The sequence below is a fragment of the Mustelus asterias genome, chromosome 21 (assembly GCF_964213995.1).
Source record: "Mustelus asterias chromosome 21, sMusAst1.hap1.1, whole genome shotgun sequence".
In the NCBI taxonomy this organism is placed as follows: Eukaryota; Metazoa; Chordata; class Chondrichthyes; order Carcharhiniformes; family Triakidae; genus Mustelus; species Mustelus asterias.
In genome coordinates this window covers 15,013,760-15,031,752 of record NC_135821.1, presented here as the reverse complement: position 1 = coordinate 15,031,752, position 17,993 = coordinate 15,013,760, and the positions used below count along the sequence as shown (strand labels likewise).

The window sequence follows — 17,993 nt, the reverse complement described above, 5'->3', positions numbered from 1 at the left end:
GTCACGCTCTCCCCCGATCGATGCTGAGTCTGTCACTCTCTCCCCCCCCGTCACTCTCTCCCCCCCCGTCACTCTCTCCCCCCCCGTCACTCTCTCCCCCCCCGTCACTCTCTCCCCCCCCGTCACTCTCTCCCCCCCCGTCACTCTCTCCCCCCCCGTCACTCTCTCCCCCCCCGTCACTCTCTCCCCCCCGTCACTCTCTCCCCCCCGTCACTCTCTCCCCCCCCGTCACTCTCTCCCCCCCGTCACTCTCTCCCCCCCGTCACTCTCTCCCCCCCGTCACTCTCTCCCCCCCCGTCACTCTCTCCCCCCCGTCACTCTCTCCCCCCCCGTCACTCTCTCCCCCCCCGTCACTCTCTCCCCCCCCCGTCACTCTCTCCCCCCCCGTCACTCTCTCCCCCCCCGTCACTCTCTCCCCCCCCGTCACTCTCTCCCCCCCCGTCACTCTCTCCCCCCCCGTCACTCTCTCCCCCCCCGTCACTCTCTCCCCCCCCGTCACTCTCTCCCCCCCCGTCACTCTCTCCCCCCCCGTCACTCTCTCCCCCCCCGTCACTCTCTCCCCCCCCGTCACTCTCTCCCCCCCCGTCACTCTCTCCCCCCCCGTCACTCTCTCCCCCCCCGTCACTCTCTCCCCCCCCGTCACTCTCTCCCCCCCCGTCACTCTCTCCCCCCCCCGTCACTCTCTCCCCCCCCCGTCACTCTCTCCCCCCCCCGTCACTCTCTCCCCCCCGTCACTCTCTCCCCCCCGTCACTCTCTCCCCCCCCGTCACTCTCTCCCCCCCGTCACTCTCTCCCCCCCCGTCACTCTCTCCCCCCCCGTCACTCTCTCCCCCCCCGTCACTCTCTCCCCCCCCGTCACTCTCTCCCCCCCCGTCACTCTCTCCCCCCCCGTCACTCTCTCCCCCCCCGTCACTCTCTCCCCCCCCGTCACTCTCTCCCCCCGTCACTCTCTCCCCCCCGTCACTCTCTCCCCCCCCGTCACTCTCTCCCCCCTCCCCCCGTCACTCTCTCCCCCCCCGTCACTCTCTCCCCCCCCGTCACTCTCTCCCCCCCCGTCACTCTCTCCCCCCCCGTCACTCTCTCCCCCCCCGTCACTCTCTCCCCCCCCGTCACTCTCTCCCCCCCCGTCACTCTCTCCCCCCCCGTCACTCTCCCTCCCCCCCCCGTCACTCTCTCCCCCCCGTCACTCTCTCCCCCCCCGTCACTCTCTCCCCCCCCGTCACTCTCTCCCCCCCCGTCACTCTCTCCCCCCCCGTCACTCTCTCCCCCCCCGTCACTCTCTCCCCCCCCGTCACTCTCTCCCCCCCGTCACTCTCTCCCCCCCCGTCACTCTCTCCCCCCCCGTCACTCTCTCCCCCCCCGTCACTCTCTCCCCCCCCGTCACTCTCTCCCCCCCCGTCACTCTCTCCCCCCCCGTCACTCTCTCCCCCCCCGTCACTCTCTCCCCCCCCGTCACTCTCTCCCCCCCCGTCACTCTCTCCCCCCCCGTCACTCTCTCCCCCCCCGTCACTCTCTCCCCCCCGTCACTCTCTCCCCCCCGTCACTCTCTCCCCCCCCGTCACTCTCTCCCCCCCCGTCACTCTCTCCCCCCCCGTCACTCTCTCCCCCCCCGTCACTCTCTCCCCCCCCGTCACTCTCTCCCCCCCGTCACTCTCTCCCCCCCGTCACTCTCTCCCCCCCCGTCACTCTCTCCCCCCCCGTCACTCTCTCCCCCCCCGTCACTCTCTCCCCCCCCGTCACTCTCTCCCCCCCCGTCACTCTCTCCCCCCCCGTCACTCTCTCCCCCCCGTCACTCTCTCCCCCCCCGTCACTCTCTCCCCCCCCGTCACTCTCTCCCCCCCCGTCACTCTCTCCCCCCCCGTCACTCTCTCCCCCCCCGTCACTCTCTCCCCCCCCGTCACTCTCTCCCCCCCCGTCACTCTCTCCCCCCCCGTCACTCTCTCCCCCCCGTCACTCTCTCCCCCCCCGTCACTCTCTCCCCCCCGTCACTCTCTCCCCCCCCGTCACTCTCTCCCCCCCCGTCACTCTCTCCCCCCCCGTCACTCTCTCCCCCCCGTCACTCTCTCCCCCCCGTCACTCTCTCCCCCCCCGTCACTCTCTCCCCCCCCGTCACTCTCTCCCCCCCCCGTCACTCTCTCCCCCCCCGTCACTCTCTCCCCCCCCGTCACTCTCTCCCCCCCCGTCACTCTCTCCCCCCCCGTCACTCTCTCCCCCCCCGTCACTCTCTCCCCCCCCGTCACTCTCTCCCCCCCCCGTCACTCTCTCCCCCCCCGTCACTCTCTCCCCCCCCGTCACTCTCTCCCCCCCCGTCACTCTCTCCCCCCCCGTCACTCTCTCCCCCCCCGTCACTCTCTCCCCCCCCGTCACTCTCTCCCCCCCCGTCACTCTCTCCCCCCCCGTCACTCTCTCCCCCCCCGTCACTCTCTCCCCCCCCGTCACTCTCTCCCCCCCCGTCACTCTCTCCCCCCCGTCACTCTCTCCCCCCCCGTCACTCTCTCCCCCCCCGTCACTCTCTCCCCCCCGTCACTCTCTCCCCCCCGTCACTCTCTCCCCCCCCCGTCACTCTCTCCCCCCCCGTCACTCTCTCCCCCCCCGTCACTCTCTCCCCCCCCGTCACTCTCTCCCCCCCCGTCACTCTCTCCCCCCCGTCACTCTCTCCCCCCCCGTCACTCTCTCCCCCCCGTCACTCTCTCCCCCCCCGTCACTCTCTCCCCCCCCGTCACTCTCTCCCCCCCCGTCACTCTCTCCCCCCCCGTCACTCTCTCCCCCCGTCACTCTCTCCCCCCCGTCACTCTCTCCCCCCCGTCACTCTCTCCCCCCCCGTCACTCTCTCCCCCCCCGTCACTCTCTCCCCCCCCGTCACTCTCTCCCCCCCGTCACTCTCTCCCCCCCCGTCACTCTCTCCCCCCCGTCACTCTCTCCCCCCCCGTCACTCTCTCCCCCCCCGTCACTCTCTCCCCCCCCGTCACTCTCTCCCCCCCCGTCACTCTCTCCCCCCCCGTCACTCTTCCCCCCCCGTCCCCCGTCACTCTCTCCCCCCCCGTCACTCTCTCCCCCCCCCGTCACTCTCTCCCCCCCCGTCACTCTCTCCCCCCCCGTCACTCTCTCCCCCCCCGTCACTCTCTCCCCCCCCGTCACTCTCTCCCCCCCCGTCACTCTCTCCCCCCCCGTCACTCTCTCCCCCCCCGTCACTCTCTCCCCCCCCGTCACTCTCTCCCCCCCCGTCACTCTCTCCCCCCCCGTCACTCTCTCCCCCCCCGTCACTCTCTCCCCCCCCGTCACTCTCTCCCCCCCCGTCACTCTCCTCCCCCCCGTCACTCTCTCCCCCCCCGTCACTCTCTCCCCCCCCGTCACTCTCTCCCCCCCCGTCACTCTCTCCCCCCCCGTCACTCTCTCCCCCCCCGTCACTCTCTCCCCCCCCGTCACTCTCTCCCCCCCCGTCACTCTCTCCCCCCCCGTCACTCTCTCCCCCCCGTCACTCTCTCCCCCCCCGTCACTCTCTCCCCCCCCGTCACTCTCTCCCCCCCCCCCGTCACTCTCTCCCCCCCCGTCACTCTCTCCCCCCCCGTCACTCTCTCCCCCCCCGTCACTCTCTCCCCCCCGTCACTCTCTCCCCCCCCGTCACTCTCTCCCCCCCGTCACTCTCTCCCCCCCGTCACTCTCTCCCCCCCCGTCACTCTCTCCCCCCCCGTCACTCTCTCCCCCCCCGTCACTCTCTCCCCCCCCGTCACTCTCTCCCCCCCCGTCACTCTCTCCCCCCCCGTCACTCTCTCCCCCCCCGTCACTCTCTCCCCCCCCGTCACTCTCTCCCCCCGTCACTCTCTCCCCCCCCCGTCTCTCTCTCCCCCCCTCCCGTCTCTCTCTCCCCCCCCCTCCCGGTCTCTCTCCCCCCCCCTCTCCTCCCCCCCCGTCACTCTCTCCCCCCCCGTCACTCTCTCCCCCCCCGTCACTCTCTCCCCCCCCGTCACTCTCTCCCCCCCCGTCACTCTCTCCCCCCCTCCCGTCTCTCTCTCCCCCCCCCTCCCGTCTCTCTCTCCCCCCCCGTCTCTCTCTCCCCCCCCGTCTCTCTCTCCCCCCCCGTCACTCTCTCCCCCCCGTCACTCTCTCCCCCCCTCCCGTCTCTCTCTCCCCCCCCCCTCCCGTCACTCTCTCCCCCCCTCCCGTCTCTCTCTCCCCCCCTCCCGTCTCTCTCTCCCCCCCTCCCGTCTCTCTCTCCCCCCCCCTCCCGTCTCTCTCTCCCCCCCCCTCCCGTCTCTCTCTCCCCCCCCGTCACTCTCTCCCCCCCCGTCACTCTCTCCCCCCCCTCCCGTCTCTCTCTCCCCCCCCCTCCCGTCTCTCTCTCCCCCCCCCTCCCGTCTCTCTCTCTCCCCCCCCCTCCCGTCTCTCCCTCTCCCCCCCCCTCCCGTCTCTCCCTCTCCCCCCCCCTCCCGTCTCTCCCTCTCCCCCCCCCCCTCCCGTCTCTCCCTCTCCCCCCCCCTCCCGTCTCTCCCTCTCCCCCCCCCTCCCGTCTCTCCCTCTCCCCCCCCCTCCCGTCTCTCCCTCTCCCCCCCCTCCCGTCTCTCCCTCTCCCCCCCCTCCCGTCTCTCCCTCTCCCCCCCCCCCCCCCCCCCCTTCTCCCATGTCCGGCGGCACGGTAGCACAGTGGTTAGCACTGCTGCTTCACAGCTCCAGGATCCCGGGTTCGATTCCCGGCTTAGGTCACTGTCTGTGTGGAATTTGCACATTCTCCTCGTGTCTGCGTGGGTTTCCTCCGGGTGCTCCGGTTTCCTCCCACAGTCCAAAGGTGGGCGGGTTAGGTTGATTGACCATGCTAAAAATTGCCCCTTCGTGTCCTGAGATGCGTAGGTTAGAGGGATTAGTGGGTAAAATATGTAGGGATATGGGGGTAGGGCCTGGATGGGATTGTGGTCGGTGCAGACTCGATGGGCCGAATGGCCTCCTTCTGCACTGTAGGGTTTCTATGATTTCTATGATTTCTCTCCCTCCTCCTCCCCCAGTGCGTTGGGTGTTATTCACTGAGTGATGCCCCGTGCTAGCTCTCGCTCCGTATCCGGTTGCCGTGTGGGGAGCAGTTGTTAAATCAGGAAGATCTCGACAGCTGGTGGGGCCTGAGACGGCCGGTGATGTCAGCGCTTCTCACAAGTTTCGCTTCCTGAAACATCTCCTCCTCCCCCAGCCCAGCTTCCTCGTCCATTCACCCGGATCTGTGGCTGCAGTTGGTGCCGGCTGAGTGGTCTGGGTTCATAGAATCACAGAATCCCGACAAAGCAGAAGGAGACCATCCGGCCCATCGAGTCTGCACCAACCCGGACCCTATCCCCGTAACCCCACATATTTACTCTGCTAGTTCCGCTGACACTAAGGGGCAATTTAGCACAGCCAATCCACTTTACCCGCACATATTTCCACTGTGGGAGGAGCAGCTGGAGGAAACCCACGCAGACACGGGGAGAACGTGCAAACTCCACATAGACAGTGACCCAAGTCGGGAATCGAACCTGGTCCCTGGCGCTGTGAGGCAGCAGTGCTGACCACTGTGCCGCCGTGCTGTTCTCTGGATCCTTCTGCTCCCTGTGTAACTGTGAGCCCCCTCTGTGCCCCAGTCTATTCTCCCTTTCCCTCTCCGTCATTGGTTAAGGACAGAGTGTGCATTCACATCGAATGATCTGCTTGAAAGACAATGAAGTAGTTTGGAAGTGCAGTTCCTGTTGCCCAGGAGGAAATTCGGCAGCCAGTTTATGCACAGCAAGATCTCGCAAAGCACCGACCTGCCGAATGTGCTGATAATCAAAGTTGAAGTTCATTTATTAGTGTCACAAGTCGGTTTATGTTAACACTGCAATGAAGTTACTGTGAAAATCCCCCAGTCGCCACACTCCGGCACCTGTTCGGGTACACTGAGGGAGAATTTAGCACGGCCAATGCACCCTAACCAGCACGTCTTTTGGACTATGGAAGGAAATCGGGAGCACCCGGAGGAAACCCACGCAGACACGGGGACAATGTGCAGACTCTGCACAGACAGTGACCCGAGCCGGGAATCGAACCAGTGTCCCTGGTGCTGTGAGGCAGCAGCGCTAACCACTGTGCCACCCACAGCTGATTGAAGGAATAAAATATTGGCCTGGACAGCAGGATAGCTCCACACCAAACATAGAACATAGAACATAGAACATTACAGCGCAGAACAGGCCCTTCGGCCCACGATGTTGCACCGACCAGTTAAAAAAAAAACTGTGACCCTCCAACCTAAACCAATTTCTTTTCGTCCATGAACCTATCTACGGATCTCTTAAACGCCCCCAAACTAGGCGCATTTACAACTGATGCTGGCAGGGCATTCCAATCCCTCACCACCCTCTGGGTAAAGAACCTACCCCTGACATCGGTTCTATAACTACCCCCCCTCAATTTAAAGCCATGCCCCCTCGTGCTGGATTTCTCCATCAGAGGAAAAAGGCTATCACTATCCACCCTATCTAAACCTCTAATCATCTTATATGTTTCAATAAGATCCCCTCTTAGCCGCCGCCTTTCCAGCGAAAACAATCCCAAATCCCTCAGCCTCTCCTCATAGGATCTCCCCTCCATACCAGGCAACATCCTGGTAAACCTCCTCTGCACCCTCTCCAAAGCCTCCACATCCTTCCTGTAATGTGGGGACCAGAACTGCACACAGTACTCCAAGTGCGGCCGCACCAGAGTTGTGTACAGTTGCAACATAACGCTACGACTCCTAAATTCAATCCCCCTACCAATAAACGCCAAGACACCATATGCCTTCTTAACAACCTTATCTACTTGATTCCCAACTTTCAGGGATCTATGCACACATACACCTAGATCCCTCTGCTCCTCCACACTATTCAAAGTCCTCCCGTTAGCCCTATACTCAACACATCTGTTATTCCTACCAAAGTGAATTACCTCACACTTCTCCGCATTAAACTCCATCCGCCACCTCTCGGCCCAACTTTGCAACCTGTCTAAGTCTTCCTGCAAACTACGACACCCTTCCTCACTGTCTACCACACCACCGACTTTGGTGTCATCAGCAAATTTGCTAATCCACCCAACTATACCCTCATCCAGATCATTAATAAATATTACAAACAGCAGTGGCCCCAAAACAGATCCCTGAGGTACACCACTTGTAACCGCACTCCATGATGAATATTTACTATCAACCACCACCCTCTGTTTCCTATCCGCTAGCCAATTCCTGATCCAATTTCCTAGATCACCCCCAATCCCATACATCTGCATTTTCTGCAGAAGCCTACCATGGTGAACCTTATCAAACGCCTTACTAAAATCCATATATACCACGTCCACTGCCTTGCCCCCATCCACCTCCTTGGTCACTTTCTCAAAAAACTCAATAAGGTTAGTAAGGCACGACCTACCTGCCACAAAACCATGCTGACTATCACCTATCAATTCATTACTCTCCAAATAACTATAAATCCTATCCCTTATAATTTTTTTCAACATCTTGCCGACAACAGAAGTGAGACTCACCGGTCTATAATTCCCGGGGAAGTCTCTGTTCCCCTTCTTAAACAATGGGACAACATTCGCTAACCTCCAATCTTCTGGTACTATACCAGAGGCCAACGACGACCCCCCCCCCCAACACACAACTCCGTCCTGCCCAGGATGGACAAGGGGACGCCGGGTTTTAGAATTCCCCCTTGATTGTCGGAGGAGGGAAGGAGCTGGAGAAGATGAGGGGCTCCAAGATGTGGTGGACCAGGGCGTCGGGGAGAAACCAGGAGGCCCACACCGTTGGGTGGGTGGGTGGGGTAGGGTAGGTGTGGCGCAGTGGGATGGCATCCCCTAACCTCACGGCCAGAAGCTCCCCGGGTTCGAGTCTGGCTTCGGGGCTCGATCGGCACAGACGATGCGTTTGTAACGCGGCTGAATTGGTTGATTATCAGCCTGTAACTCCTCCCAGTACGTCTGATGACAGGCTGTAAGAGTGGCAGAGTTTCCTGGTGAATCAGACTGCGATGGCAAACCTCTGCTGTACTTCACTAAGCGTAACAATGGACCAGTGTGTGGGTTTCCTCTGGGTGCTCCGGTTTCCTCCCTCACTCCAAAAATGTGCGGGTTAGCTGGATTGGCCATGCTAAATTGCCCCTAGTGTCAGGGGGATTAGCAGGGTAAATATGTGGGGTTATGGGGATAGGGCCTGGGTGGGATTGTTGTTGGTGCAGACTTGGTGGGCCGAATGGCCTCCTTCTGCACTGTAGGGATTCAATGACCAGTCCAGTGAGGAGAGTGAGCACCCACCCGCGTGTGGGGTGGGGGAAAGAGAGTGAGCACCCACCCGCGTGGGGGGGAGAGAGTGGGCCCTCGCCCGCGTGTGGTGTGGGGGGGGGAACTGGGTGCTCGCCTGCATCTTTAGGGCCTGGTACCAGGAGGAGAACCCAGACCCCAGGAATGACTGTAACTGTATAGTCCTTTAAATTAAAGGCTAATACTTGAATCTAATTTTAAATAATTTAAATTAATAAATAATTCATTAGTGTCACAGTGTTAATGGGAGCCTTACTTGTGACCAATAAATAAACTTAGCTTTTCACTCTGTTCCCTCAATGCTTGCTAAGGAGCGACCATCCTCTTAATTAACGTTTATTTATTAGTGTCACAAGGCTTACATTAACACTGCAGTGAAGTTACTCTGAAAATCCCCTAGTCGCCACACTCCGGTACCTGTTTGGGTCACACTGAGGGAGAATTTAGCACGGCCAATGCACCCTAACCAGCACGTCTTTCGGAGTGTGGAAGGAAACCGGAGCAACCGGAGGAAACCCACGCAGAGAACGTGCAGACTCCACACAGACAGTGACCCAAGCCGGGAATCGAACCCAGCTCCCTGGCGCTGTGAGGCAGCAGCGCTAACCCACTGTGCCACTGTGGTGAAATTGCAGTTCATTTAATCATTTTTAAAATGGCGACGTGGCTGTGACAGCGAGATCACGGCCCAGAAACGAGGGTGCGTTGGCCGTGCTGAATTCTCCCTCGGTGTACCCGAACAGGCGCCGGAGTGTGGCCACTAGGGGATTTTCACAGTAACTTCATTGCAGTGTTAATGTAAGCCCACTTGTGACACTAATAGATAAACTTTAATTCAGAGGAGGGTTGCTTCTTCGATAGCGTTGAGGGGATGGAGTGAGGGGGAGGGTTTGCAGCATTACATGAAGCTGTTGGAGGCAGGATGGCAGAGAGGAAATGGAGATAAATTTCACAGAAAAGCAGAGGCTTGGGCTGTCAATCAGAGGCCCAGTATGTGTTGGCTTATCTGTACAACGTTAGCCGGCTTGCTGCATTAATAGACTCTCTGCTGAGTGTGACTGGCTCTCAGCCGCATGATAAAACTCCAGTGTTCCCTGTGTGTGTTTATCAAAAATAAATAACGTTCTCTGCCGGCTCTCTCTGACACGTTCCCGCTTCCTGGAAATGGACGGTCCTGAATCCCAGCGATTAGGCATGAGGAGCTGTCAGCTTGTTAAAATGGAGCCACACTGGGGCCAGTCAGAGTAATGAGCACACAAATATCCCCAATCTCCTGGCAGGAGGATGTCTGAGCGTTTAAAAACTTCCCCGGTGAATGTCCTTTGCAAACACACACCAGCCTGGCTGGGTCAAGGACTGTGTGCAATCACACTGTCTGAAGCGGAGACCATTCAGCCCATCGTGCCTCTGCTAGCTTCCCTCTTCCACATCATTTAAAAATCACTGCACTTAGATAAAAGACTGTGTCCCCCCCCCTCCTGGCTACTGATCCCTCCATCCATTAACCATCTCAATAGAAGGGTTTGGAGGGGCTGCTGTAGCCAATATGTACCCCCCCGTCGCTCAGGGTCTCTGTGTATTGAAGGGGTTGGGGGCTGGGGGTGGAGGAGACAGAAAGAGAGCTGACACATCCAGGAGTTAAAGGTGTCTGTGTCTCAGGTGAAGATCTTGCTCACAGTGCTTGCGGGGGGCAGTGTGAGGAATATTGTACAAGTCCTCCGGGTTGATGTGAAGGAACCTCGATCCGATACTGAGGACATGCTGTCTAATGGGTCCCCAGCTTGTGTCTGCCAGGGACGGGGCATCCTGCCGCCTTAATGTTGGCTGGTAAATCCCATCTGCCAATCCCAAACCTACACTGAGTCATGCCCACGCGCCCTCACACTTCCTCTTTGAATGATCGATTGGAAACCGCAAGTGGAGCTCAGTTTTTCAGCTTGTTTTGATGAGGAATCAGTGACTCGTTCCCCATTCTGGGACTGTTTCAGACACTCGCGGCTTTTAAATGCCGCTTGTTTTGGCAGCACTGATTTAAGACCGTGGCCAATACTGTCCAGCGGATCAGAGAGTCCCCAGCCTCCAACCCCAGTCTCCTCACACTGACAGCAGATCCCAAAGTAAGATGCTGACTGAATGCTTATGAATGACGCATGCTCAGGTCTAGTGGATGATTGGTTGAGTTAAGTAAACAAAAACCCTCAAAGAAACCTCTCCTCTTCCAACTCTGACCTCCTGTCCATCTCCTTTCACCCCAGCGTTAACAAGCCAGCCTCCAGTTTCCTGGGCCCTAAACTGCAACTATTTCCCTCGCGCGCGCTCTCATAGAATCATGGAATCCCTACAGTGCAGAAGGAGGCCATTCGGCCCATCGAGTCTGCACCGACCACAATTCCGCCCAGGCCATAGCCCCATGCATTTACCCTAGCTGGTTCCCCCTGACAAAAGGGTCAATTTAGCATGGCCGATCCACCTAACCCGCACATCTTTGGGCTGTGAGAGGAAACCGGAGCACCCGGAGGAAACCCACGCAGACACGGGGAAAATGTGCAAACTCCACACGGACAGTGACCCGAGGCCGGAATCGAACCCGGGTCCCTGGCGCTGTGAGGCAGCAGTGCTAACCACTGTGCCGCCCTATCGTATCTTCCTCCACCATTGCTGGCAGCACATTCCAGATACCTACCACTCTCTGGGTAAAAAAAAAATTGCCCCTCACGCCTCCTTTGAACTTTCCACACCTCATCTTAACTGCATGCCCCCGAGTAATAGACATTTCAACTCTGGGAAAAGGACTCTGACTGCCAACCCTATCTGCACCTCATAATTTTATAGACTTCTATTGGGTCTCCCCTCAGCCTCTGCCGCTCCAGAGAAAACAACCCTAGTTTGTCCAGCCTCGCCTTATAGCCCTCCAATCCTGGCAGCATCCTGGTAAACCTCTTCTGCACCCTCTCCAAAGCCTCCACAGGGCGGCACGGTAGCACAGTGGTTAGCACTGCTGCTTCACAGCTCCAGGGTCCCGGGTTCGATTCCCGGCTCGGGTCACTGTCTGTGTGGAGTTTGCACATTCTCCTCGTGTCTGCGTGGGTTTCCTCCGGGTGCTCCGGTTTCCTCCCACAGTCCAAAGATGTGCGGGTTAGGTTGATTGGCCAGGTTAAAAATTGTCCCTTAGAGTCCTGGGATGTGTAGGTTAGAGGGATTAGCGGGTAAATATGTAGGGATATGGGGGTAGGGCCTGGGTGGGATTGTGGTCGGTGCAGACTCGATGGGCCGAATGGCCTCCTTCTGCACTGTAGGGTTTCTATGATTCTATGATCCTTCCTGTAACGTGGCGACCTGAATTGTACAATTTATAACCAGGCTCCAGTCTCCAAACCTGTCTGGTTTTAACACTGAAAGATCTCTGAACGGAAGCTGTTTGTACTGAATGACTTTGCACGCTGACTGTCTGGAGTATGCTGCTTGAGGAGGTAGATTACCGAGTACTTAGAGGGAAGATGAGTGTGGAGTCTCAGAACGAAGGTGGCGAGTGAGATTTTCCAGATGTCACTGATGGGAATCGCGTTGTCTCAGGGTGGGGGGAGGCTGGATTGAGTTGGAATTTTCAAGAGGAAATTGAGGAGGCGATGGCCTAGTGGTATTATCGCTGGGCTATTAATCCAGAAACTCAACTCATGTTCTGGGGACCCAGGTTCGAATCCCGCCACGGCAGCTGGTGGAAGTTGAATTCAATAAAAAAAATAATCTGGAATTGGGAATCTGCCGATGACCGTGAAACCATTGTTGGAAAAACTCATCCCTAATGTCCTTTAGAGAAGGAGATCCCCAAGCCACAGCAAGGTGGTTGACTCTCAACTGCCCTCTGAAATGGCCGAGCAAGCCACTCAGTCCAATGGCAACTAAGGATGGGCAATAAATGCTGGCCAAGCCAGCGACACCCACATTCGGTGAATGAATGAAGATCTCCCCATGGTGGAATGGGCTGAATGGCCTCTTCCTTTCCCGATACTCAGACACCCCTCCCCCACTCTTGTATCATTAATTGCTGCAACAGCACTATCCAATCTTCTCCCGTGCGTCAGTCACGATTCTCCTGTTATAGCAATAGGAGTTGTTGGTGGACTGGCCATGCTAAATTGCCCCTTAGTATCCAAAGATGTGCAGATTAGGGGGATTGGTCATGCTAAATTGCCCCTTAGTATCCAAAGATGTGCAGATTAGGGGGATTGGTCATGCTAAATTGCCCCTTAGTAGCCAAAGATGTGCAGGTTAGGTGGATTGGCCATGCTAAATTGCCCCTTAGTATCCAAAGATGTGCAGCTTAGGGGGATTGGCCATGCTAAATTGCCCTGAGTGTCCAAAGATGTGCAGGTTAGATGGATTGGCCATGCTAAATTGCCCCTTAGTATCCAAAGATGTGCAGGTTAGGGGGATTGGCCATGCTAAATTGCCCCTTAGTATCCAAAGATGTGCAGGTTAGGGGGATTGGCCATGCTAAATTGCCCCTTGGTATCCAAAGATGTGCAGGTTAGGGGGATTGGCCATGCTAAATTGCCCCTTGGTATCCAAAGATGTGCAGGTTAGGGGGATTGGCTATGCTATATGTATGTGCTCGGGTTGCTAAGTCAGTGCCTTGTTGTGGCGGACACTGATCGATGAGGTGACAGGGGAGGAAGAATGTTGTCCACCTGAAGGCCTAGGTTCTATTCAAAGGACAATAGTCATCTCATCACTCACAGAATCATTGAATCCCTACAGTGCAGAAGGAGGCCATTTGGCCCATCAAGTCTGCACCGACTCTCCGACAGAGTATCTTGTACATTTACCATGGCCGATTTCCCCCTAACCATCTTTGGACACTAAGGGGCAATTTAGCACGGCCAATCCACCTGACCCATCTTTGGTGTGTGGGAGGAAGAGGAAACCCATGCAGACAGGGAGAGAACATGGAGACTCCGCACAGACAGTCACCTGAGGATGGAATTGAGCCCGGGTCCCTGGCACTGTGAGGCAGCAGTGCTAACCGCTGTGCCACCATGCCGCCCACAGCTCAGTTCAAAGGTTAACTGCTGTCAGAAATATTTTGCAAGTCAAATTTCCTATTCAAAGTCTTTGCAGCCTCCAATTGGGTTCGACTGCTCACCTCCAGGGCTTGGCAGTGTCTTTGTGATCGCCACACCTTGTCTCCTTTCACTGTTCAATGCAAATTGGCTTGTGTACGTTGGACAGACTTCCTTTATTTATTCTCCCTCTGTGTTTCCTTCTCAGTAGAGTCTTGATCTCAGCTGGGGCGTGGGTACTGACTAAAACGATAAAATCCTGACCAAATCTTCCCTTGTTGGAGGTGTCCAGGTTGTGAGTTTAGGCACTAGGCCCCACTCCAGCTTCCCATAGGGGGATCAGCAAGAGGGAGAGAGAATATGGAATAACTGGGCCAAAGAGACGCAAACCCCCCCCCCCCCCCCCCCCTCCCCGCCCCCCCTGGTCGAAATCGGTCAATGTTGGGCTTCAATCCTGGGTACACGTGAGCAGTGAGTGGCCCAGCGGCCAATCCTTGTTCAGTCATTGGGCCCTTCATCATTTTTTAGGCGTCCTGAACAGAAGCCAGAAACTGGCGTTGGGTCCCTCCTCCATTGCTAATTCGAAGAGGGATTCAGCGCCAGGTAAGGATTGACTCAAATGGCGATGAGGCCTGAAGTCTCAATTTAAGCAATGCCCAGGCACGGACTTTGGTTAAATTAATTCCGATTTGTCAAATTCTAATCCACCCTCTAGCTTTCCTCATCTACAGATACGTTGCCAGGAATTTGTTAGTCTATACTTGATGCTCGATAAGGTTTCCGGATATTTTCACAAGAAGGGACACAATGAGTGCTGATAATGGTTACAAAGGTCGTCAGACTTTCCATCAATCAATCCTTAGTGGGCAATGAGATTAAGGTTTGTAGAATGAAGATTATCCCAGTCCTTAATTGTACTCAACAGTGGGGTGGGGGCAGAGGACGGAGGAAATGTGTTAGCAAAGGAAGCGCGTTGGGGTGTGTACAGTTGTGAACTCTTCAAGGTGGGGTCATTTTTGGGCCTTAATGTACCACTGTGAAGCATTTCAATATTTTTCTAGAGGTTTATAGGGCTTTGGTGAGGCCACACCTGGAATATTGTGTGCAGTTTTGGTGTCCTTATCTGAGGAAAGATGTCCTTGCTATAGAGGGAGTGCAGCGAAGGTTTACCAAGCTGATTACTGGGATGGCAGGTCTGTCATATGAGGGGAGACTAAGTCGGTTAGGATTATACGAACTGGAGTTAAGAAGAGTGAGAGGATATCTCATAGAAACTTATAAAATTCTAAGAGCATTAGTCAGGGTAGATTCAGAAAGAATGTTCCCGATGGTGGGGGGAGTCCAAAACTAGGGGTCATAGTTTGAGGACCTTTTAGAACTGAGGTGAGGAGAAATTTCTTCACCCAGAGTGTGGTGAATGTGTGGAATTCATTACCACAGAAAGTAGTTGAGGCCAAAACATTGTCTGATTTCAAGAAGAAATTATATTTAGCTCTTGGGACTAAAGGGATCAAGGGATATGGGAGGAAAGGAGGATCAGGATATTGAATTCGATGGTCAGCCATGATCAGAATGAATGCTGGAGAAGGTATGAAGGGCTGAATGGCCGACTCCTGCTCCAATTTTCTATGTTTTTATCAACACATGCACTTTCCTTCAGCTCTGCAGATTGCGAGGCCGGTGACGTGACAACTGGGAGACACCAGGCTTCAGTTTTGTGTACATAGAGGTCAGATATAAATGCAAATATTTAATGTGTTTATTCCCATTTTGATTGTGTATTGCTGCATCTGGATAATGGGGGAAGCTGAGTGCTGGAGGCCCTCCGTCATCCATGTAGCTGCCATTGAGGGTCCTGAGGAGGTTCACGAGAATCATCCCAGGAATGAAAGGCTTGACGTATGGGGAACGTTTGAGGGCTCTGGGCCTGTACTCGATGGAGTTTCGAAGGATGAGGGGGAATCTCATTGAAACTTACAAAATACTGAAAGGCCTGGATAGAGTGGACGTGGGGAAGATGAATCCATCAGTAGGAGAGACTGAGGATCCGAGGGCACAGCCTCAGAGTAAAGGGACGACCCTTTAGAACCGAGATGAGGAGGAATTTCTTCAGCCAGAGGGAGGTGAATCTGTGGAATTCATTGTCACAGAAGGCAGTGGAGGCCGGGTCATTGAGTGTATTGAAGACAGAGATAGATAGGTTCTTGATTGGTAAGGGGGTCAAAGGTTACAGGGAAAAGGCGGGAGAATGGGGTTGAGAAACTTATCAGCCATGATCGAATGGTGGAGCAGACTCGATGGGCCGAATGGCCTTATTCTGTTCCTATATTGTATGGATGACGCAGGTGCTATTGGCAGTGGTGGGGGGGAGGTGGGTGGAGTAGGGGGGGGAGAGGGGAGGTGGGTGGAGTAGGGGGGGAGAGGGGAGGTGGGTGGAGTGGGGGGGGGAGAGGGGAGGTGGGTGGAGTAGGGGGGAGAGGGGAGGTGGGTGGAGTGGGGGGGGGAGAGGGGAGGTGGGTGGAGTAGGGGGGGAGAGGGGAGGTGGGTGGAGTGGGGGGGGGAGAGGGGAGGTGGGTGGAGTAGGGGGGGAGAGGGGAGGTGGGTGGAGTGGGGGGGGAGGTGGGTGGAGTGGGGGGGGAGGTGGTGGGAGTAGGGGGGGAGGTGGGTGGAGTGGGGGGGGGAGAGGGGAGGTGGGTGGAGTAGGGGGGAGGTGGGTGGAGTGGGGGGGGAGAGGGGAGGTGGGTGGAGTGGGGGGGGGAGAGGGGAGGTGGGTGGAGTAGGGGGGGGAGAGGGGAGGTGGGTGGAGTAGGGGGGGGAGAGGGGAGGTGGGTGGAGTGGGGGGGAGGTGGTGGGAGTAGGGGGGGAGAGGGGAAGTGGGGGAGGAGGTGGTGGGAGTAGGGGGGGAGGTGGGTGGAGTAGGGGGGGAGAGAGGGTAGGTGGGTGGAGTGGGGGGGGAGGTGGTGGGAGTAGGGGGGGGGAGAGGGGAAGTGGGGGGGGAGGTGGGTGGAGTAGGGGGGGGAGAGAGGGGAGGTGGGTGGAGTAGGAGGGAGGTGGGTGGAGGGGGGGGGGAGAGAGGGGAGGTGGGTGGAGTAGGAGGGAGGTGGGTGGAGTGGGGGGGGGGAGAGAGGGGAGGTGGGTGGAGTAGGGGGGGGGGAGGTGGGGGAGTAACCATGTTCTAACCATCTCCCAACGTGAGGTTGTGCAGTCTGGCCAGTGGCCCAGATATGAGAAGCTGGGTTTTCATATCGATCCTTGGGGCGACTGGGTTGTTACCTGGATATTGATAAAAGCTTCAGTGAGCTGTCGGAGAAATGACTTCTCCATCGCACTCGGAAGGAAAAGTTTAACAATTGGACGAGGTGCAATCCAGACCAGTGAGAGGCAGTCTGGACGAGTGAGTGAGCCGCGTGAGGGGCCCGCCTTCATCTCATTGGGCCACAAGATTGAAATCGGGCTTGTTCACTATTTGTCACCCCCTGAATAAGATTAAATATTTAATACATGTCAAATATTTCATAGGAACGGCGGCTCAGTGGTTAGCACTGCTGTCTCACAGCGCCAGGGACCCGGGTTCAATTCCTGGCTCGGGACACTGTCTGCGTGGAGTCTGCATGTTCTCCCCGTGTCTGCGTGGGTTTCCTCCGGGTGCTCCGGTTTCCTCCCACAGTCCGAAAGACGTGCTGGTTAGGGTGTATTGGCCGTGCTAAATTCTCCCTCAGTGTACCCGAACAGGCGCCGGAGTGTGGCAACTCGGGGATTTTCACAATAACTTCATTGCAGTGTTAATGTAAACCTACTTGTGACATTAATGAATAAACCTAAAATGCTTAATTGTTTATATATTAATGGAACTGTCATCAACTTCAAATGGTAAAAACAAAAGAAAAAAAGTTTATAAAGTTTCAAGGTTTATTTATGAGTGTCACAAGCAGGCTTACATTAACACTGCAATGAAGTTACTGTGAAAATCCCCAGTCGTCACACTCCGGCGCCTGTTCGGGTACACTGAGGGAGAACTTATCACGGCCAATGCACCCTAACCAGCACGTCTTTCAGACTGTGGGAGGAAACCGGTGCACCCGGAGGAAACCCACGCAAACATGGGGAAAACGCACAGACTCCACACAGACAGTGACCCAAACCGGGAATCGAACCCAGGTCCCTGGCGCTGTGAGGCAGCAGTGCTAACCACTGTCCACCGTGCTGCATAAATATTGGCGCTTTGGGCACAGAGGGAGCGCATAGCTCTGACAGTCAATGTTGTGAGCAATCAGCATGCATCTCACTTCACTCACCCTTGGGCAGCGCGGTGGCACAGTGGTTAGCACTGCTTCCTCTCGGTGCCAGGGACCCGGGTTCGATTCCCGGATCGGATCACTGTCTGTGCGGAATCTGCACGTTGTCCCCGTGTCTGCGTGGGTTTCCTCCGGGTGCTCCGTTTTCCTCCCGCAGTTCGAAAGACATGCTGGTTAGGTGCTAAATTCTCCCTCAGTGTACCCGAACAGGCGCTGGAGTGTGGCGACTAGTGGATTTTCACAGTAACTTCATTGCGGTGTTAATGTAAGCTGACTTGCGACACTAATGAATAAACTTTAACTTTAAACTTTAAAAAGCTTTAAAGACTTGCTTTAC

At 56.8% G+C, this 17,993-nt stretch overlaps 1 protein-coding gene across 1 annotated transcript in view; it reads left to right on the top strand.

Moving 5' to 3' along the window:
• LOC144509135 (epithelial membrane protein 2-like) overlaps window positions 1–17,993 on the top strand; it is a 323,958-nt gene that overhangs the window by 293,952 nt on the left and 12,013 nt on the right. The window contains exon 2 of the mRNA XM_078237537.1: window positions 15,022–15,090. The gene's annotated coding sequence lies outside the window, so the exon portion shown is untranslated. The remainder of the gene's footprint in view (window positions 1–15,021; window positions 15,091–17,993) is intronic.